Source organism: Pteropus alecto, unplaced genomic scaffold (assembly GCF_000325575.1).
Source record: "Pteropus alecto unplaced genomic scaffold, ASM32557v1 scaffold155, whole genome shotgun sequence".
NCBI lineage: Eukaryota > Metazoa > Chordata > Mammalia > Chiroptera > Pteropodidae > Pteropus > Pteropus alecto.
In genome coordinates this window covers 17875377-17885384 of record NW_006438113.1, presented here as the reverse complement: position 1 = coordinate 17885384, position 10008 = coordinate 17875377, and positions in this window count along the sequence as shown.

Here is a 10008-nt window from a genome sequence, read left to right as displayed (position 1 = left end):
GCAGGTCTGTCAGATTCCCGTTGTAAGATTCTTTATGTAATAAGTTTTTGAATAAACATTACTGGAACAATTGGACATGCAAAAGTATAGTTACTGGAATAAAATTATTTTAACAGATGTTCTGAATGCTAGGGAAGACAGATTAGTTTGGGCTCTGGTTTTGGGGCCAGAATCTGAATTGCATCTCAAGGAAGAGGTTGGATCACATAATTGAGCTCAGGCTGTATACAGTGGAAGAACACAAGGAAGAACCTAATGGAGAAAAACTTCCTGCTGTACAATGCTATTCATTCTTTCTGCTGTTATCAAATCTTGAGCAAAGTTCTACATTCATGAATACAATTCACTTCTTGTGGTGAATGTCCATAAAACTGAGTTAAGTGTACAAATTAGCATGAATACTGAACAGAGACCACATGCATGGAGGTAAGCTAGAAACTGAGGGACCATTGTGAAAAAAGAACAGTAACTTACTGGAAAAGTAGAGATGGTATTGAACTCACATAGGCTGTGAAACGAGACATTTCATTCAAGTTTGAGTCAAGCTGGAAGTTTCTAGCTATGTATGAGTTATGGTGTTGGCTTCAAGGAATTCATAGTTGAGTGTGGATACACATAGGGTAAGTGATTCACAACACAGTACTATAGTAGAGGGAAGTGCTATAGTAGATGGAAGGGCCAAGTGCTTGGGAAGATTGAGGGAGCCGAAGACTATCTTTCTGAGGTGGTGATAAAAGTTGGTTCCAAAGGGTTTGGGGATATAGAAAAGGGAGGTGAGTATTGCAAGAGAAATTGAATCGCACACTTCCACTTGGGAAAATTTAATTGCCCCTCATATTTTGGGAGAGGTCAAATACTTAATAAATTTTTAAAAATAATCTAAAAGTAATTTGAGTGGGTAAGAAACTGTCATTTTCTTTATGAAATTTAAAATCTAATGGACAAAGTGGGGAATGCTATAAAATGTACAAAACTATATACAAATAGGGAAACATAAAAAAAATTGGAAGGAAAAAAGGAGGGTTGAAAAATAGAATTACTATTTTTATCGAGTACAGTTTCTAATTTCTGGGCTTTTCTTACAGTATCTTTTGAGCACTGGGCTTTATCTGACTTCTTGACTTTCTGTGGGGATAGAACATTTTCTTCTGTTTTTCCTATCTGTAAGATGATCTGAAGCTAGGGACCTGGAAGGGAATGATTAATGCTTTTGTTGTTCTTTCTGGTTAGACCAGTTTGAATTTGCCAGTTGGAGCTGCGGGATGTAGTCTCTGACCTTTTCTAAATTTTAGTATCTTCTTAAGAAAAGAATTTTTTTTTCATCTATGTGTGTCTCAAGAATTGCCTTTTCCATCCTCAATTTAAAATGTTAGCTTAAAAATATTCTAAGAGATAGTTTAAGACATAAACCCAAGGTTTTCATCATGTACATATAGGTTCAGGTCAGTACTTTTCAAATTTAAGTGGGCATGAACTGCCTGATAAAACACAGATTTGATTTCAGTAGATCTGGAATAAGGCTTCAGATTCTGTATTTCCTAAGCTCCCTGGTGATATGGATGCTGCTGGTCTGTGAACCGCACCTACTGCAAAGTCACTATAAGTCACTATGATAATTAAATAGGTCAGATCCAGATGCTGGAATCTGCCTTGAGATTTTAGGGCAGAATTCTTGTTCCCTTATTTTTTCTCTACTCAGCTTGATAGACTCTGAAATCAAGCAATTAAAAAAATTTCCTTTATCTAAAAGCAAAGAGAAATTTCTTCATTTCAGGACCTCTGTCTGTACTCCCATATTCAGTTGCTGTGGTGTTTTGGAGTCTTTGTTAAAAGAAACAAAATCCTGTCATTTTTAGAGATTTTTTTTTAGAGCCCTTTAATCAATATTAGATTACTTCAGCATCATGGGAACTGCTATATATACATCTCACACATCTCAAAAACAGTCACTGTAAAGAAGACGTAAGAAAGAACTCTCCCTTCCCTCACTGCACACATTCCAACTCCAACACATTATATAAGAGAAGATGGAGGTGGTGGATAAAAATTTTGTGAGAGTCTTTTGCTTAGCTTACCTATTTCCCTCAGTGTCTACCCTAAATTCATTATTTGAACTCATTCTTTTTTTGTGTGTTAACTAAACCTGATTCATTTTAATTTCCCAATCTAGAATTTCCTTAATATCTTCCTAGTAATCTTGTTCCCCCACTTGAGAGAGGAAAGGAGGCATCTGAAAAAATACAAAGGAAAGGGCCTATAGAAATAACCGATTTAATCAGTTAAAATTGTTCTTTTCCCCCATGCCTGCCCAGTGCTCTTCAACTATCGTGTTTTCCCACAGCTACCTCCCCCACCTCAAGGACTTTCCAGTGTACGTTTGTTGATTGATGGCTTATCAATCAACTAATATTCTTCCTTATCTTTGTAGTTGTGTAGGAATAACAAGACTGTGTAAAATTGTTCATTATGTTACAATTAGAGTTTAGCCTTGGATAAGAATTTGCTGAGCAAGTTCCATCTCTCTGTTCAAGAGTTCTATAATGGTGCTGATAATGTCAAGGTCGCTGGTTTTACAAAATAAACGACCTGTAAGACCAATGGTCCGGAAATTCCTCCCCGCTTGCAGCCCCCTACCTGAAGTTTTCCCTCCCATCCTGAGTCATGAAGTACATGTGAAACCTCAGACAAAGGAATCACATGTTCCTTGCATGGACATTGCAAAGGTATATAAGCTGCAGAAATCTAACCAAGGGGAGATCGTGCTTTGGGTCTGTTGAATGCCCCATGCTCTCCATTGGCATTAAATTCTCATTTTTCTAACAAAATTGACTGAGCATCTAATTTCCTCCATCGGGTGTTGCTTCCTGCAACACACTCACAAAAATTCAAGGTGCTATGAGAGTGACATTTAAATGGATATTCGATAGCATAAGCTAGCCAAGGCACTGATCAGAAGGCATATGTTTTTCCTGAGATGAGAGGGAGAACATTCCACTGAAAAGGTTAGTGTAGCTGGAGTGTAGAGAACCAGGACATTTGGGCTGAGATGAGCTGGAATACTAAGTAAGATCAATAGTAAGTAAGATTATTAAGGATTTTAAATTTTGTACCGTAAGCAAGAGGAAGACATTGAAAGACTTTAAGCAAACATATAAGGAGAAACATGTGGAATATTTTGGTGTGTGAGTACATTGGTGGGGCACGTGGTGACAAATTGAATTTGTACTTCAAAATAGGAAAAAACGGGTTTTCTGAGACAAAGTGCCGATTACGAACTAGAGGCAGTTTCATTACCACTGTGATGGTTTTCACATTGTCTAATCATAAAGAGGATTTTATGTAATGTAATCTCAGAGAGACCCCAAAATAGTCCTTTGATCCTGATTGAAGCTGTCCTAAGGAGGGACTGCACTAAGTCTCAAGTCCTTTACTTTTTATATCCTTTCCTAAGAGACAGTTTTTATGGGGAAAGATGAGAAGTCACTTAAAGTGATAGTGGGAACCAAGGTAGAAAAAAAGAGAAGGAATCCACCCACTTCACAAATATTGATGACAACTGGCTAATTTACCTCCTTATCTGAAAAAGTACATGAAAGGAAGATCATAATCGCCTAGAAGCACTTAATAGGCACCCTCTACATTATATGGCTTGGCATCAAGGAGCATTTAGTGCACTGTGGTTTGGTAGATGAGACACAAAAAGGAAGCCCGTTATCTACTAAGCATTTGCTGTTTGGCGATGGCAGAGGTAGTATCTATTTTGTTCTATCTCACGCTTTTGGGTCTTTGCTCAATGCTACAAATTGAGACTAAGTGGTTGGCCCTTGATGATGTCCTCTCTTTCTCATTTAAGTCACCTTATCCGTGAAATTACAAACCATAAATTTATTTCTCACTATAGGGAGATCAATCTATCTATCAATCAATCATCTATCGATCTATCTATTGATCTATCAGTCATCTGTCAGCTTATATATTATATTCATGGACTTGTTTCTCTTCTAAAATTAACTCTGTACCTTTTGTATTTATTTTGTAAGGCAAAAAAGGTTTGTTTTAGCTCGACATGCTTTTTTTTATACAGAAAATCTTGTTTCCTGTATAATCAATTACTAATACTCATTTATTAGATAAGCTGGAATGGGTCATAAGGTTCTCAGAAGAGCTCTCCCTCATTACCAGTACTCCGATTAGGTCAGCAAGAAAGAGTCCTATAGATGTGGCTTATGCTCTTTGGATGCTCGAGGGACATATAGTTAGGAAAAATTTTCTAAATATCAAGGATAATCTTGAATGCTTTTTAACCGCTGTCTGATTACAGAATGCTAAGCAGCCAGTAAAATCTCCATGTTAAAACAAAAAGAGAAAAGACATTGTCATCTTTTTGAGGTGACTAGTTAGTCTTACTGATCCGTGATTTCAAGGAGGATAAGGCCTGATTTATTTCCAAGGATGAAAACTATAAACTCTTGGCTAAGGCTGTCAGAGGCAGCTTCCTCAAGAAGAAGAATAAAGAGGAGCTGAGGAATAAAGAGTCTACTATCATAGCACTGTCATTCTACAAGTTCAACATAACTGTGGTGGTTTGAAAAAGTCAGGCAAGTGAAGCATAGCAACAACAAATCAACAAGACACACTCATGCACACAAGGCATGTGCCATATAGCTGTCTAAGGTGGAACAGAAAGGCTGCTTTCCATCCTAGTACCAGCGAGTCTTTGTAACCACAAAAATGCTTCTGTTTCCTAGGCTAATGAGAAATTGGACAGATGTTCCAGAGAAAGAGAACGAGTCAGAATGTATTGCTCCCTTGAAATCTTTTGGTTTTAATGATACTGTAATCTTTGTTCTACTACCACTTGTGATAACCACATGTTGCATTGGCTGCAGAATATCAGAACTTCTGTTTCCTAATAACTGACTACACCACCCCACCCTGCTTACTAGAACTTGAATGAGCAATTATGTCACTTGAACAATAAATAAATGGACATTAATGTTTTGAATAAGCAATTTCCATTTCCAGAAAGAGGACCCCTAACCCTCTCCCCTCCTGCACCCTCCCCCCGAAAAAACTGATTGAAATTACTATTGTCAGAGATTGGAGATCCATGACCTCTGAATTTGCATTTTTAGCTGTGCTCCACGTAGATGGATTCTGAATCATTGACAAATGTGCAGCAATGACAAGAAGACGAGAGCTCAGTAAGACCTCTGCTAAGCCTACACCAAACTGAGTCCCTGCTTAGCTAAAAAATGTTTTAGTCTTCTTGTAATTAGCACCTTTTTAGTTGTATGTAATAACTCTGTGATTAAGTGACAATGTTTGGGAGAAATACCTTTGCTTCTGAAAAATTGATAAAGAGGAAAAATTAACTTTGGGTAGAAGGGCTAGGTAATAAGGGAAAGAAAAGCCCAAGACACACAAAGCAAGCCTGAGTTGTTCTAATATTCATGAATCATATTACATATGGAGAGTTATAACAAACTCTCTGATTCCTAGAGTTTATCACATATAATTTCTATATGCCGTGATTAAAACACTGGCATTCTGGTGGATATTTATTTGAATGGCAGTGAATCTTGACTATAAAAAACAAGAAAACAAAACAACTGAAAAATTCATAATGTGGTCTAAAAAAACTACACGAAAGGAAGATTATTATTATCAAATTCATTAACTTTATTTTCTTTTGTAAACCTAAAGATGAAAATAAAAGCAATATAGAAATCATACAGCATCTCTCAGGAATGCTTTTTGTTCTCTGGAAAATTAATTTGCTTCTGATTGAATTAAAATGTAAAGGCTCCAAGTAAATAGGCTCTTGTGGCAAAATAAGAAACGAAAATCTTATAGGGAGAAAATAAATATCTAATAATGCTTTTTTATTCTTGATTTTCAAAGCACACTGAGAGTGTCAGTTAATAATAAATGAAAAATTGCCCATATATTTAAAAGAAAGTCATTTATTTTAGTTTATATCTTAGTTACTGATAAATACTATATTGGTAAGTAGTTTATCTATCTATCTATCATCTATCTATCTATCATCTATCTACCTGTCTGTCTGTCTGTCTGTCTGTCTATCTATCTATCTATCTATCTATCTATCTATCTATCTATCTATCTATCATCTATTTACTCTATCATTATCAATGAATGGTATTTTTGTAAACTTCCTTGAGCATCTCTCTAAAGCTTTTTCTGAGGCTTATACTCTTGTACTATACTGTGGGTGAGACTTTTGCATCATAATCTTCATCCCTTTCAACTTACTACCTAGAAGAGAAAATAGAAAAATATAGTGTCAAATAATATAAAAGAATGAATGAAGTAGTCTATGTAGAAGAGGAGAAGAATTGATTCTGTAGACATAACCAACTTCAAATTTCAAGATTACAATATTTTTATTGGTGAACTCATTTAAATCTTATCCAGTGAAAGTGAAAATACTCTACCCTCATTGGAAAATGAGGAGAAAGTAAACTGGCAATTTGCAGCAGAGGTTATATTATTGATTGAACAAATTAATGTTAAAATTTACTAAAAATCCATAGAAAGTAAATTTGAAAAACTAATGTGTTAACCTGTCAGATTATCACTTTAAAATGAAACTATGCAAAGCTGATAAACTTGTAAAATGGGCAGCTCTTGTACACTACTGGCAAATTGGAACAGCTGCTTGGAGGGCGATTTGTCATATGTTTCAAGAACCTTTAAATAGTTAAAATAGTTTAACTCAGAATTCTAGTTTTGAAAATGCGAACTAAGGATATAATTATAAATATATGCTTAAAAATATGTATCGATTTATTTTTAATAAAGAAAAATCGGTAAGAATATAAAAATATCAAAATGAAAAGTTATATTAGATACAGTATTGTGATAGGCATGGTGATACACTATCCAAATCTCCCTGCAAGGAAGAACTTGCTGCCTTGCTGCTGAAAGAGCTCAGCAGACAGTTTCAAGTGGCAGTGCCTTTGTCAGACAGACTCCAGGTGGCTGCAGAAAGCCACCTTGCTTAAGGTCAGACACCCCTCTCAAGGAAGCCCACACACCGTGATTTACAGAATTGGGAGTATAAAGGGCCGGCCATTTGGCCAAGCATAGGACAGATTTTAGCCCCAGAACTTACCTGACTTTTCCCTCTGCTTGGTTCCACTTCCTTCTTCTCCCTCCCCCAGGTATTGACTCCAAGGGTACTCCTTCCTAAACATTCTGCACCCTAAACTCAGTCAGAGGCTGCTTTCTGGAGAAGCCAACCGCCATGAATATGCACAACTTGTGATAAATTTGTAATCAATGGACTCTCGTGTAGAAATTAAAATGATTTTAAGGCAAAGTTTATAGTAAAATGAGAAATTATTTAGGTCTAGTGAAAAAAAAAACACTTAAATGCCTATCTACCTATTTATCTATCATCTATCTATATCTATCTATCATCTATCTATCTATCTATCTATCTATCTATCTATCTATCTATCTATCTATCTATGTCATCAATCTGTCATCTATTTGTGTAAATTGTGCACATGAATATAAAAATAATAAAAACAATAACATGAGCTAAACCAATATTTTACTAGTGGAAATGTTTTCTCTCTTACTTTTTCTTCTCTTCTTCCTTCCCTTTCTCCTTTTTTCCTTTTTTGTTTCCCCACTGATTATTAGTGATCATTTATTACTTTAGTCATGGACAAAACAAAGTTTCTTTCAAAGAAAATCATACTCAGTTAAAAAGTGTTTTAAAAATCACTGTGTCTGAGCACAGAGCAGAGGCTTTGTGCTTCCTACTCTTGATGTATTTATTTAAATATGTAATAGTCCTAACAACATTTGGCATACTATTCTAGAAGTTTTGTGATGTCTAATAATTTTATAAATAACTAGTAGGAAGAGTAACATATATATGAACAAGTTTAGGATGGAGATAAGGCTATGTGATATAGGGCAGGAAACCCCAACTGCCAGGCTGCAGACCAGTACTGGTCTGTCATATAACTGTCTCTATATATATATAGATAGATGTAGTTTCACTCACTTGCCTGCCACTCATCTCCTGCTGTGCTATATATATATATAGTGAGTGACAGGCAAGTGAGTGAAACTACATCTGTATTTGCAGCCTCTCCCCAGTGCTAGCATCACTGCCTCAGTTCCACCTCAGATTATCAGGCACTAGATTCTCATAGGAGCACTAGTCTCTAGTGTCAAAAAGGTTGAGGACTGCCGATATAGGGTATAGCAAATTTAAGTAATGCAAGTGATATGTAAGCTAGCTAAATTATTTTCGGTGGTCCTTGAGATCTTGGAAAGTATTCCAACCTTTGACACCTGAGCTCTCTAGTGGTAGTATTGTTTTGCTTGCTTTACCTAAACTCAACATGGAAAAATAAATGCACATTGGCTTCTAAAGACAACTGCGAACTAGTAGTATCTAGTAGAGTTCATGGAACTCACTGGAGAGTCCTTTATCCCTTTTCTCATTCACTTTTGGCGCATGATCTTGTCTCTGTAAATTCTGTGATTTGCAGCTTACCCCCTGCCTCCTGGTTTTTGTATCAGGCTTGGTCGATCTGTTTTTCAGTTCTGAACTTTTACAAACCAACGTGGCCTTGCTAGCAGTTTGGCTGTGGGCAACAGTCTTGTTAAAGAACTAATTTCACATTCTCTTACTGGCCCCAGGGAAACCTAACTCTGGCCATGTGGGTGACAGCAAAGCATGTATACAGCACTCTATAGTTTTATTTTTCCCATCTGACCTGACCAAAGCCCTGTCACTTCACAGTCTTTACAGCCAGAAGACAAATGGCAAGAAAGTACTCTATAGAACTAAAGAGTGAACTGACAATTTGTAGATGCCCTAAGTATTACAAATGAAATATTTGGGCAAATGTACTTGAGAAGATAATATTGAAAACATTCTTATTCTGGTGAAAGAATGCCCAGAATGACATAATTTCCTAAGAAACTCTAAATATGAATGAGGTTCAAATACTTTTTAAGTTGTCAACTAAAAACAATTAAATAGGTAACATGTTCATATTTTAAAATTTAATAGATATAAAAATGTATCTGTGAAGTCTTCTGCCTATCCTGCCTCTCCATCCACCTTGTGCCTCTCCTAAGCAACCAGGGTTTCCGATTTCCAGTGTACTAGACACAATCTATGCGTATATAATCTGATTTTCATTAATAATACTATCTTGCTTTGAGAGGGCAGGGCCATGGTCTATTTTGTTCACAGTTTCTTCTGCAACATCTAGCACAGTTCCAGGCATATAGTAGGTGCTCAATAAATTTTGTGTAATAAAATAATAGCCAATACAGACATTATTCTTGTCTCTGTAATTTCTTTTCCTTGCCTTCAAATACATCCAGGAAGTTTGGATGATTCACCTACAAGACTATCCCTTCTTCACAATTTCTGAAATCACAGTTCAACCTCAGAGTCTCATCAATTACATCTTAGAGCATTAAAGCCTCCTAAAAGTTCTTGCTTTCTTACATCTATATGTAATTAGCTATGCAGAGAGAGAGGGGACAATGTATCAGTGTGGTTAAGGGCATCAAATTGTTCAGTCTGCTTGAGTTCATATTCTAGCTCTGCCACTTATAAGCTACTTAGTAGTCCTGGTTTCTATGAGGCAGAAGAATATTCTGATGTAGTGGCTGTAGAGAGAAGAAAAAAATCATATTTACTCAAATGTGAATTGATTCCAAAATTTAAAAATTTATCTCTATAAGTGATGTCATAATCGAAGTCTAAATTAGAGCCAAGGATGAGAAAAGCAAGATGACATTAATTTTGAACAGCTGGTTGAGATAAATCTTTCAAAGAGCCAATGGAGTGTTAGTTTATTAGGGTTTAGGGAGTTATGTCTTCTCCTCTAAGTGCTAATAACATCTGGTGTTTCAAAGTACTAATTAGAGAGAATGGCAGTTCCTCCAAGACAGAGATCCCCAGCCTCCAGCCCACTGCCCAGTATCTGTCCATGGCCTGTT